This window comes from Pipra filicauda, unplaced genomic scaffold (genome assembly GCF_003945595.2).
Source record: "Pipra filicauda isolate LSUMZ 115617 unplaced genomic scaffold, ASM394559v2 scaffold156_size1729456_pilon, whole genome shotgun sequence".
Taxonomy (NCBI): domain Eukaryota; kingdom Metazoa; phylum Chordata; class Aves; order Passeriformes; family Pipridae; genus Pipra; species Pipra filicauda.
This window is the reverse complement of record NW_024104062.1, coordinates 890,376-903,054: the sequence shown is the minus strand read 5'-3', so window position 1 is coordinate 903,054 and position 12,679 is coordinate 890,376. Positions and strand designations below refer to the sequence as shown.

The following is a 12,679-nucleotide window of genomic DNA, read 5'->3' as shown; positions in this document are numbered from 1 at the left end:
CTATAGTTACACTCGCTAGGATAAAATTACAAGTGTTTTCAATCCTCATACTTTGGGGCATAAGTTGATCCTCAGCTGGGGGCCAGGGAGGAATTTCCTCCCAGAGGATATTATTGTTCTGTGAAGTATCTCATGGGAGATTCACATCCTTCAGAGTTATCTGGCATTACCCACTGGAGGAAAAAAAAAAAAAAAAAAAAGACGAAAAACCCAGGAAGAGGTACTGCTCAAAACGAGCAGTACTGCTCCGGTCTCCTCGCATCACACCTCGGGGGCCCGGCCGGGGGCGGCCCCCGTTGTTGCACAAGCTGCCCCGTCCGGTGTTGTAAGGGACCCCGGAGATCCGGGAAGGGCGCGGGACGGTCCCGCTCCTTCTGGGAAGCGCCGTGACTCACCCGCCGCCCCGGGACCCTTCCCGGTGCGCCTCTCGCCCCGCCCCCCGCCGGGCAGCCAATCAACGCCCCTTTATTTGCATACCGCGCAGGGTGCTCCTGGGATGGCGACGGGGGCTGCACCTCCCGCTCCTCTCCCGCCACCGCCGCGCCGTCGCTAATGCGGAGCGGTACCCCCTCAGGAAAGAGCGGAAGGTGCATCCTGATGGAAAGCACTCCTCACCCTTACTTTAGGATGAAAGAGCGGCGGGGTTTTATATAGGGGGTCAGTACACACCCAAAGTTGCCCGGATGACCCTCAGTGGTCTGGGGTGCAGGCTTCAAACCTGTAGCTGTCTAGCGACAGAGTGGTTCAATTCCACCTTTCGGGCGACAGTCAAGGCCGGGCCACTACCACTGCATACCTTTTCACCTCAGCCAGCCCCCGAGGCGAAACACAGCACACTCCACCTCCTCCAGACCTACCACCACACCCATACACTTTAGTTACTCTCTTTTCACTTTTCTCCCACATCACTGGACTGTGCTGAGCACAGCCAAAGGAAGGGAAATCTCCCAAGCATGCCTGGGTGACAATTCTAGATTTTAATTGGATTCTTCTCTGTTTAGCATATCTTTGTTAAACAGTGTCACACATTCTACAAGAACAGAAAAAAGTAAATAACAGAAGCCATTCTCTAGCTCTGCTCCATATTGACGATAACCCATCTCCCACCCACACCACAAAAAAGATGCTTCACTTCAGCAGTAGGCATGGGTGCTAATAATGTCACCCAGCCCCATGAAAAATAAAGGTTAGCATCAAGCTAAAAAACATATTCTTCAAGCAGAAGGCATTTATTTCATGATACCCTGTTGCAACAACTCCAGTGGATGATTTGTGGAGCCTCTAATTAAGATGAGACCCCAACCACTTGGACTGTAGAGGACAGCAAGGGTTGAGAGGGCTTTTTCACTTTATTTCCTGGCCCCACAGGCAGGAAGAGTGATTCTGCCTGGTGATTTCCAGAAGAAATACTGAGTGAATTATCAGATCTCTGGTGTTCCTGGGTTCTTTCTGAGGGATGCAGTGCCATCCAGAGTTAAGTAGGTAAGCACCCCTGAGGATCTAAGCCAGAATGACTATGCTTCCTTTACACAGAATGAGTCACTCCAGCTGAAGGCCTGGGAGGAGAAGGGAAGGGCACTGAGAGCCCTGACACCATTCCCGATGGCTGCTACTTCGAGTCTGCAGACCCCGGAGCCGGTTAGAGAGGAGCAGCCTTGGTGCCAGCAAAGCACATCGTTCCAAGAATATGCTGTCCCGTTATGGGAAAACTAGGGGGAAAAGCCCCTCTGAAGCATGTGCCAACTTCTTTGTGGCCTTGCAGGAGATGTGCGTGCGCTCTCCCCGGCACAGCTGGGAGCGCCCCAAGTCCCAGATGGCTATCTGCTCCATGCTGCTCTGCCTACCAGCCAGCCTCCCCTGCCCATAATGAACTGTCAATGTGGAATTTCTCTGCGGCCTCAGAAATTGGTATCTGCGCCGCAGTTTGGCTGGGGGGTTGTGTTTTAGGGGTGAGGGGGAGAGTTGGAAAGTCCTTTGCCCAGTAGTGGGCAGCTGAGAATGCTAGAGCTCCATGTCAGTTACCAAGCAGAACATAATACGGCTCTTTCATGTGGTGTTTATAACTGAACATGCTGTTTTGTGTCAGCCTGATTTTTTTTTCCTTCCAAGAAGTAGTTTTGGATTAAATTATGACAATTACATTCTTATATTCACCCCCCCTCCCAGCCAGCCCCCACCCTTGCCCTGCGTGCACACAAACACAAATGGGAATTATGTGCTCTGAGCGCGATTTGAACTACACAGCCTGGGATCTGTGCTTGGCATTGAGTTCACTTTTTTTCCTCCAGAACAAAAAGGCCACGTCCACTCTGCACTCTTTCATTGCCTTAGGATAAAGTAAGATGGTCAGATTGCTGGTGTGGTTGATTTGTCCCTCAGGGAGTTGATAGGGAAAACAGACTTTCAAGCACATGACAGAGGAGGCTGGCAAGCCCCCGCTGCGGAGGTCATGGTAAGTGGGGAGAGCTTTGTGAAATCCCCTGTGGATCCCTACTCACCCACAATCTGTGCTTACACACCCCCAATCTGGCTCCTGTACCTGGGCAGTGCCTCATCTGAGGGGTAAGGCAGGTACATGGCAGGAAGCAATCCCATCTTTTGGGCTGTGCTGTCCAGGGCTGCACCTCTAGCACGTGGGGGAACCCCAGGAAACATGGGTGTCCACTAGGACAGGAGACACGGCAAGGCTGCTCTCACAGCTTTAGCTGACACAGTAGGTGGGACAAGGCCTTAAGAAACAGAGCACCCTATATTTTGGTGCTGTTTTTTAAACACTGGTTGGAGAAGAACACCACAGAAGAACACACACACCTCCAGTGTGGAGGCCTGTGTAGATGATCTGTCTGTAGGAGGGACATTTTGCACAATGCCATCCATGTCTTGTCTGAGTCGGCTTTGTTTGGAGTCACTCATTAGTCAGGCAAAGCTTCCAGTGTTTGAACCTGAATGTCACTTTCTTCCCTGACAAAAGGCCAAATTAAGAGGAGCCAAAGGCCTCACTGCTGGTTAGGAGGCAATCCAGGGGTTACTCAGAGCCAAGATGCACGAGAGCCTGGCTCCTCAGCCAAACATAATCTGCCTCCTGTTGTTTTCCCCACGGAGTCACAGCACGGTGAGGAGGATGTGCTGGTGACAGATGGCTGACGCGACTTGCTAAGCGTACGGGTGACTGGGCTGTGACTCAGCAAGTGTTTGGTTACAAGAGATTGGGAGCATGTGCTTTTGCACTGGTAACAGTGGCTCTAGCTGGGTCTCCTGGAGGACCGGGCATGGGCTGTCATCTGAAGCCTGTGACTGCCGTCTTCCATGGAAGGAAAGCAGGCACACGTGGCCCATTGGGGCAGAAAGTCAGGCTCCTAAATTACTGTTTACATTTGTAATGGATAATGTCTGAGTGTGTATAAATATGTGACGTGCCAGTGGTGTTTAGATGTCCTACTGGCCTTCAGAAAGGAAACCATTCAATATCCTGGCCTAGAAAAACGACCATCTTGCTTGGAGGGAGTAGGACTCTGAAAACTTCTGTTGCAGTTGAGTCACTAGAGGGGGACAAAGACCTAGCCTGCATATGCATCCATCTACCAGTTCCCCCTCTGCAGCTGTGGGAGACACCTTGGAAAAGCAGGAGCAGAGATGGCTCTGATCTTCCTCAGGTCTGAAGGTGCCCAACTGCTGGGACAGCTTTCCGGAGGCTGAGCACACAGCTGGGGATCAGCAGTACTTGGGAAATGAAGCCACTCCTTTTCCCCCAAGAAGCAGGATGGCACATGTATGTGCACGTGTAGGTTAGCAGCCTTTATGTTGGCTCTTCCAGCATTTCTCCCTACCTAGAGCCTGACTGTCCATAGTTGGCCTGAGCTCTCAAAGGCTAAATTCCAAGCACTGCAGAGGACAAGACAGTGTCACCCAGACAGAGGATCTAGACAATCATTTATGTTTACAGGCACATGCCATTTTTCTCCTTTCTCCTCTTTTATGAATGGGAAAGAACTGAATTTTCAGATCTGGATGGGTACCAGGGGTTACTGTTGTCTCTGTGAGACAAAGACGTCATGGAAATATTGGAGGAGTTGAACAGAATGTACCTGTGTACATCCCACACATGCACAGAGAGCCAAAGTGGCCGTGGCAAGCAGCACAGCAGTGCTTGCAACTAACATTGACCTGGAGTGCTTAAAAGCTACTACACACGCTCTCCTGGTGAAATGTCGGCCGTAATGACTCATACAAATGGATCGTGATACGCAGCCCTCAGCCCAGCCAGGCTATGTGTGGAACCAAGACACTCCCATTTTCTCCCCTCCAGCATGCTTCCCTGACCAAATCAAGGACTGAGCCATTTGGCTCTGACTGGAGCTGGTCAGAACATGTTTTTCTTTTCTTCTCTTTTCCCCTCCTTCACCCTTTGGAAAATGTTGACATTTCAGCAAAGGGCTGAAAACCCAAATCCTGAATATTTTCCATTGGAAAATGCTGGGGGAAAGGGAGGGGAATAATCCCCACACTGCCAACAATCAAACCTCTTTTGCTTTTAAGACTTTGGGGTTTATGAGGAGGGGGGCACATTTGGAGGTCAGTGAACACTTTCTATGAAAGTATCTTTCCTCTCAAAACCAAATTTTTCACTAGAAAAATGTTCCAACAAGCATAATTTTCACTGGTGATGGTTTGGACCCTCTCTACATCTAATTTGGGAATGGACCTGAAGAAAATGTAATTCATTTTATTGGAATATAAGGCACAAATGTCATTCCCACAGCACAATTGATATATACTTGGCATTCTCAGTATCATGAGACTATACCCTGATATTCTTTCTTTGTCAACAGTGCTGTTCACACAATCATCTCAAGAAAGTTTGGAACCCGGTCTCTGGAGATACCACACTCCCATCACACTCCCAGAGCTCCAGTTGACTTGCCTCAGACCTCAGAGCACATTCCAGAAGAGAACTTACCTTTCACAAGATCACATCAAAGGCTGTAAAGGAAGCAATACGCACAGAAAGGCGTGTTACCTGTAACTATCTCTTGAGTAACTGATAGCACAGAAACACTTACAAGGCATTTTGTTCTGATGTCTTCAGCTGATTTACATTTCTGTCTGAATCGTAATGACACATCTGTTTCATCTTGGTTTTGCACATTATTCTGCTTTCCTCTAAGATAAAAATAAAAAAAGGGACAATGTTAGCATAACAGAACACACATACTTGTAGGAGATGAATTGTGCCCTAAAACTTTTTCTAAATGTGGCTAATAGCAGGTTACAGTTTATAAAAGGAAAGATCTTAAAATGGGCACACACTGGTCATAAATAAACTAAGGCTGCAACCTTGCAGAAACTTTTAAAAAAATAGCAGAGTGAAGTTCAGAATAACCTTAAAAGACAAGCAATGGGAATAAAAAGCTTAATTGTTTGAAGACAGATCTTTATCAGTTGTGGGACATCATGATAGCAAAGGAGTAGATTCAATGATCCAGAGAACCCTTTTAATTTGTTGTGCCCCTTTCCCTGTTTTTTTTCCACACTGAAGCTTCCCAGTTACTATTTACATTCTCTCTCGTATGCAATTGCACTGCTGCACTTCACTCTGATTTAGTAGAGGTCCCTATCTCCTGTCACTCCCAGTTTTTTCTGAACTAACCACCTGTATTTTAACTCAGTCAGCACCAAAGAAGGGGCATATTTGACTTCATCAAACCCCCATTTTTTATTCTTTTCAGTTTAGGAACATCTTTTTGCAATTGTTAAAGCTTATAAAGCAGTGGGTTTAGAAAGAAAATGATGCAAAATCTCAGTTTTAGACCTCACCTATGTTGGTTGAGGACAACTAAATTGCATGTTAATAAAAGGAAGAGGCACTTCCTTTATCAGAATGTCTCTGATAACTTAGTGGCAAGAAATACAAAGTTCCCAAGGACCTGTATTGGTTCTCTGTGTCCTTTGTAATAATTTTTCAAGATAAGTAAGCAATTTTTCACTTACAGAACCCTATTCCCGAGTTAATAAAGTCAAAAGATCAAGAGTTTTAGTCCCTCAACTTGAAAACACAACTGCATGAAAGAAGGCACAGCAGAAAACTAAGGAACTGCCATCCGGATATGCAGAGCTGTAACCAGCCCCTGGAAACCCACATACACATAGCTGAGATGTAGCTATGAGCTGTCCTTGCTCCCATCAGTACTAAAGGGGCAGATGCAGAAACAAGGAGATTCCAAATAAGAAGATAAAGAGTCAAATGAATCACCCTGTCACTGTGTGAAATGTAACGACTGGGAGAGCCAACAGATTAAGCTGGGGCTTGTGGCTATTAACATTCACGGAAACATGTTCCATAAATTCAGCTTTCTGAGAAAAACTGGATTCTAGCTTCCTTCTGGTAATTTAAAGAGGCAACAATCTGTTCATATGACCTTCAGATCGGGCTGGTACAGGAACTGAATCCTACAATAAAAACTGAAGAATGGCTTTTTGGGGCCAGAGCAGTGGTCCTCCCCACACAGCACTCTGCTCCCAACTAGGGCAAGGTAAGAGATTGTCCAGGGAGTGCACTCAGGCCTGGACATTTCCCTCTCCCTTTTGTTTCCTCAGCATTCACCTTTGTTGGATCGGGATGTTAGACTGTACATTTTGCCTGTTCCTTTTAGTGTCATTTTATGGACTTGTTGCCTGCAAATTTGTCTAATGCCATTCTGAGCCCACTGGTGCTCTCTGCCTCTGCAGCCTTCTGGGCCAGCAACTTCCAGAAGTCCTCTACCTAATCTGATGTAATTTCTTCAGTCTGTTTTAAACTCATCTCCTACTAGTTTCACTGAGTGCTCCCTGTTCTGCTGTTGAGGGATTTGGCTACTAATGGCTCTGCATTCACCTCAGCCACCTTGATTTAGTGAATCCAGTCCTTAGCCACCAGAAAAATAGCGAAGCGTTGCGATACTGGGTTGCTCAGCTCGCTTCCGTCCCTGACACTTGCTGACCTGCCCAGAATGGTTTTGCGCCTGGAGCACTCTGGCTGTTACCAAACTCAGGGGAGAAAAATAATGGCAAAGCAAAGGGAGTGCAACTTCCTTCCAGGGCTGTACTCCCCACGCAGCTGTTCACCGATGACGCAACGGGTCCGTTTTGCGGTTAAGAGCTGGATGCTGATGGCTCAGTCCTTCTCCTGGGGCTCTGCAGATCTGGGCCCAGCAGGGGGCTGCAAAGCAGCAAGCAGAATTTCAGGGAGGGTAGGCTGGCAGCCCTGGCGGGGGTGTCCGGGGCATCTTCCAAAGTGGCTTTAATTAATGAGCACATGTGCAGCGAGGAGAGTTACAGCATCCCACTCAAATTGTTGACTTGGAGCCGCTTCTGGAGACAGCCGTATTCTGCTCATTAGGAAAGAGCTTTTTTGCAATGCCCTTGGATTGGATGGCTCTTGGATTGCACCACAAGATCAAGTCCACGTACGGGCTGCCTGCCTTTCAGCTGCCAGTTCCAAGAGGGTTGTTTTTCTTGTCTTCTCATTCTCAAGGAGTGCTCAGCCAGATGGCCTGTTTTCGAATGCACTGTGCGTTGGTTGGATGTGTGTTTGGAGAGTCTGCCAGCTTCACGAGAAGGAAGAAAGAGCAAAAGAAAGGGAAAAAAGCACCATTTGGTATCTATCTCTGGGACCCAGCCAGAGTTGAGGCTCTGTTTGAAGAAGGGGGGAGTCTTAAGAAAGAAACTCTAGACAAAATTGAAAGCTGGAAAAACTTTCAAACTTGACAGACTGGGAGACTGAAGTTCTGTACAACATCCATCTACTACCTGGCTCCATTGCAAACGTTTAGCAGACTTCCTCAAAAACAATAAGAGCAAGCACAAGCACCAAGTGCCTATCTCTCTGCTCTCCCAACATACCTCACCTGTGGGCTGGGATGTGGAGAGGTGACCCAGCCAGCCTGCCCACCAAGTCTGGGTGATGCTGCCTGTGGCTTCTGGGATTTTGCTCTCAGTTCACCAAAACCAGAAATTACAGCATTCAGCCTTGGACACATCTGCTCAGGAAGAGGAGACACAATGGAGTAGTATGAAATACCCACCGCCATGGCCCAACTCTCAAAGAAGCTAGCCTTAAGTAGTAAATTAGGCCAGGCCAATGTCATTTTCTTGCACTCCCTGATATTCATTTCCCAGAAACACCTTCTGTTTATTTGGTGCGGCAAATAAACGCAGGCCAAACCAGAGAAATGGCTTTTTCTGTCACTCATTGGCAAATAATTTGAACCTGACAAGAAAAATCTGTTGTTGAAGGGAAGGGGGAAGTTTTGAAGTTTGCGTGTATTGTGCTTGGCTTTCTTTTCTTTACTAGATGCCATGTTGTGCTAACAACATATTGTTACAAGCAGCAGGAAGAGGTCTTGTTGAGCAGAGCTGGAGAAAGCCGTGTTTGTAACCATCCCTGCTGGCTGACATGCCACTGTGTCTTACAAGCAGACTTGTCTGCTCGCTTACTGAAGCCATGTCACAAAGAAGATGGTTGTAGCAGCATGTGTATCTGTGCAGGTGGGTGTGGTACCTGCAAACCCCACTTCTCCACTGATTGCACCAAATTATTTTCACTGAAGTGTTGGGAATTTGCAAGTCCAGGGTGGACAGTGTGTCCATGGCAACACCGGCTGGGCTGTGTGTTGCAGACACTCTGCAGACAGCCAGGGTACAGGGGGCTCTTCTCACTCCTGCTGTGGGCCACACATCTCAGGCAAAGCCTGCTGGTGTCTACAGCACATCAAAGCACCTGTGGCTTCTCAGGACTGCCTGGCTGTCACTACACCACGTCCAAGAGCTACACAACATTGACTTCACAGCAGTAGCAAGAACAGCATCTGCAGGCCCCACTCTGTGAAAAGCAGGACCTTTCCCCAAATAGGAAAAGGTGAAAACCTCATCAGCTCTTGGCAAAACAGTGTCTCTGACCTAGGGGTGCAGATGCCATCCTGGAAGGGAAGGAGGATTAGTTGGTTCAAGGTAGTAATTACACCACACAAACACATTCTTGCATGGGTAGGAAGGCTACACAAAGAGATTGCCTACCTTCCTACTCCAACAGGACCCAATTTTGGTAAATAACCCTGGCATAAAAAACAGGCTGCAGTACCTATTACATAATTAAGATCTTTACAAGATACTGGATTTTCTGTCTGCCAAAAAGAGGTGGGAAAATCCAACAGTAAGTTCGACCATTCTCTCCAGGGTTTTAGAGGGCTCATTACACCATTCAGGCAATTGCCTGATTGTCACCAAGTGTTGTCATGGAGCTGGTAAAGGATGGATTTCTGTCCTTAATTGCACAGAAAATTCAGGGGTCTAAGAGTCACAAGATTAGGTTTCGCCACAGTTAGGCTAGTTACTGCACCTCTTGGCAAATGGAAAAAATTATTACCACAACATTCACATGAGTACACTTGGGAGGAGGTAGCTCCCAAACAAAGGTCCTTGGTGCACTTTGGGTGGGAGCTCAGCCAGAAACAACACCCAGCCATCCGGTCACCCAGGCTGCACTGGCTGTGTCAGACATGAACACCATCCTCTGCATTTTTCACACAAGGTTATTTTCCCCTGCTTTATTTAATTGCTCTAGTGCTACCTGACTTGTGGACATGTGCATTTCCAGCACACTGCATAACATGGCACAAGTTGATAGTCCAGTCTGAAAAAACAATTCCCTCTAAGTTATCTGGCCAAGTATCATTACATACCTAACATTGTCCAAGGAGGACAAGCTAGAAGAATTGTCCAAACATGGGATTTTGGAAATATGTGTACTGTAAAGAGAGGGGAGGCCTGCCTTCTGGCACCAGTCCTGGCTGCTCTGTCACCAGCCTTTGTGTAAAACTTTTTAGCCACTCCGTACCTGGATGGGACATCTCCAACAGATAAGGGACCAGGGGTTCAGAAAGTCTCCTCTCCAGCTAGGGATAGGTCAGTACACATCTCAGCATGGCATAAGTGGTATTGCATTGTCCATTATAAACAACAGTCTTGAGTATGGCTGCACCTGAGTTCAGTAGCACCCACTGGGGTACTGCAGAGGATGGCTCCAACTTTGCATCAGAACAACTCATTTAGACATCATTCTCCTTCTATGGCTCAAGGCTTTCAGAAGGTGTGAACTCCCCAGTCCAGTTCAAAAATGGCCACACATCTCCCTTTCCTCCATGCATGGCCTCACTCTGCACCCAGAAGCTCCCAGACATATTCTTAACTTCATTAAGAAAATCATGTTGCTAGCAAGAAGAGGTGATGATGAGCACACACAGCTTCGATTTCCGAGTTGCCGGGGAAAACTCTCTGCGCTACATCTCCAAGCAACAGAAGGTGAGAATACAGGCACAGGACAGAGCTGAACATCAGTAGCAAGGATGTGGTGATTGAAGCTGGAGATCTGGTTTAAGTTTAAAGCCTACACAGACACAGAGTGGACAGTGCCTGAGATCCATACTGCTTATGTTGTCAAGCCTACAAAGGCCAGGCATGGAGTCAATCCTGTTCTCTCCAAGTGTCTCACTCACATCCATCCTCTGAGCCCATGAGATTCCCATGACTTTCTTGGTGGTCCATATCTCCTGTAGATGCTATGTTTGACATTATTGGGGAATGCAGAGGTTAAAAAGATTAGAACTCCTTTTGAAATTAGGGGAAGGAAAAACTTTAGAGAATGACTTACACCTGGAAGTAGCTTATCATTCAAATGTAGAGATCTGTTTCAGTCATGTCTGGAGTTGTATGTAAGGACAAGGATGGTTGTTTTAAAAATTCTTTGTCAAAAGTAAAATGGAAAACCATAAAGTGGAAAACAACAGAGCACATGTTTAAGAAATTGAACTCTAAGACACAAATTCAATTCACTACCATGCTGACTGGCCTCTGGACTGTGACTGCACAGTAGTTCACAAGTCTGTTTTCAAAAAGTGCCTGCACATGCACACACATACAGGTAAATATAATATATGCTACTCTTATTAATACTTGATTTCTTGGCAGGCATTTTGCCAAGACTTTAACAAAGCTTGATGCTGTCTACCCCAATATTCTTCTGTTCAAATTAGGATGCTATGGTCTGGATGGGTGGACTAGCAGAAGGTAAAAAAATGGTTTAGATGGTCAGGCTTGGAGAGGAGTCGTACTCTAACCAGAAGTTTGTAACACGTCAGGTACTGTAGGGGTCTATTCTGGGGCCTGTCCTGTTTATCATCTTTAGCAGTTGTCTGAATGAGGCAATGGAGTGCTAGCTCATCAAGTTTGGAGACAACATCAGAGTATCAGGGGGCAGTTGATACGCTTGAGTGCAGAGCTGCCATTCAGAGGGCCCTAGACAGGCTGGAGGAACGGACTGGGAGGAACCTTATGAAATTTAGCAAGGACAAATGCAAAATCCTGCAATTGGGAAGGAAGAGCACCTGCAGCAGTACAGGTTGGGACTGCTGAGTAGAGGAGCAGCTCTGTAGGAAAGGATCTGCGTATCCAGGCAGAGGGTACGCTGGGCATGAGCCAGCAGTGTGCTTCGGCAGCAAAAGCAGCCAAAGGCATTCTGGACTGTATTAACAGAACAGGCAGGAGGGTGAGAGATGTGTTTATCCCCCCTCCCTAGGTACTCAGATGGCACTGAACTACTGAATCCAGCTTTGGATCCCCAGTGCAAGAAAAACATAGACACATTGGAGCAAGTTCAGCAGACACCACCAAGAGGTTGGGGGCAAGAGCCTTATGAGGAGAGGTTGAGGGAAATGGAGAAGAGATGGCTTTGTAGGAGACAACCAACAGCCTGACAGTTCCTACAAGGAGGTCATCAAAAAGGTGGAGCCAGGCTCTTCACCACGGGGCATGGTGGAAAGACAAAAGACAATGGACATAAACTAAAATTGAAGACATTTAGACCAGCTTTAAAGAACGGCATTTTCACCATGAGGATAGTCAAATATTGCCCAAATAGATTGTGCAATCACCATCCTTGAAGGTTTTCAGGATCCAACTGCTGAAAGCCCTGAGCAACCTGTCCTCATCTTATAGCTGACATTCTCCTTCTTTGAACCACAGATAAAACTAGAGATCTCCTAAAGTCTCTTCCAACTTGAGTCATTTTGTGTTTGCAAGGTATTTGGGAGCCTGAGCAATCACTTAAGGATCAGACACAATACCATGTGAATTGATTGGCCAATCACTCTGCAAGAGTAGAAACTACTCAAACAAAAGTCACAGTGAATCACTTGCAAAAAGCTTTGTTTGCATAAAACAATTCATTGAAAAAATTAGAGTAACAAATAGTTGAGCAAAAGTCTATCTGTTCTTCATAGCCTGCGAAAAAATGCAATTTCAGTGAATTTATGACCTGGTTAAACATCAGTTTTCCTTAATGCCCAGTTACCAGTTAGTAGATTGAAAGCTCTGTTTTCTCTCTGAGGACTGTCTTCTATACATGAAAAAGAATGAAAGTGCCAAATACCAAAGCAGCTAGAAATATTTCTTTGATTATTACTATGGCATCTTCCAACTGAAAACTCAGATTGCTTCACTTCTGTTAATTAATTAAGCCTAGAAGCACTTATGCCAGGAAGTTTGATATCATCACCCCTTCTTACAGATGGGGGGGAAACAAGATATAACATTCATTCAGGGCCACTCAATTATTTCAGAACCAGAAATAAAACCTGGGAATCCTGGC

General features: G+C 46.5%; 1 non-coding gene across 1 annotated transcript; it reads left to right on the top strand.

Moving 5' to 3' along the window:
- The first annotated feature begins 677 nt into the window (after nt 1-677).
- TRNASTOP-UCA lies at nt 678-764 on the top strand. Its single transcript has one exon. It is a non-coding gene; the product is annotated as a tRNA-Sec (tRNA).
- The last annotated feature ends 11,915 nt before the right edge of the window (nt 765-12,679 follow it).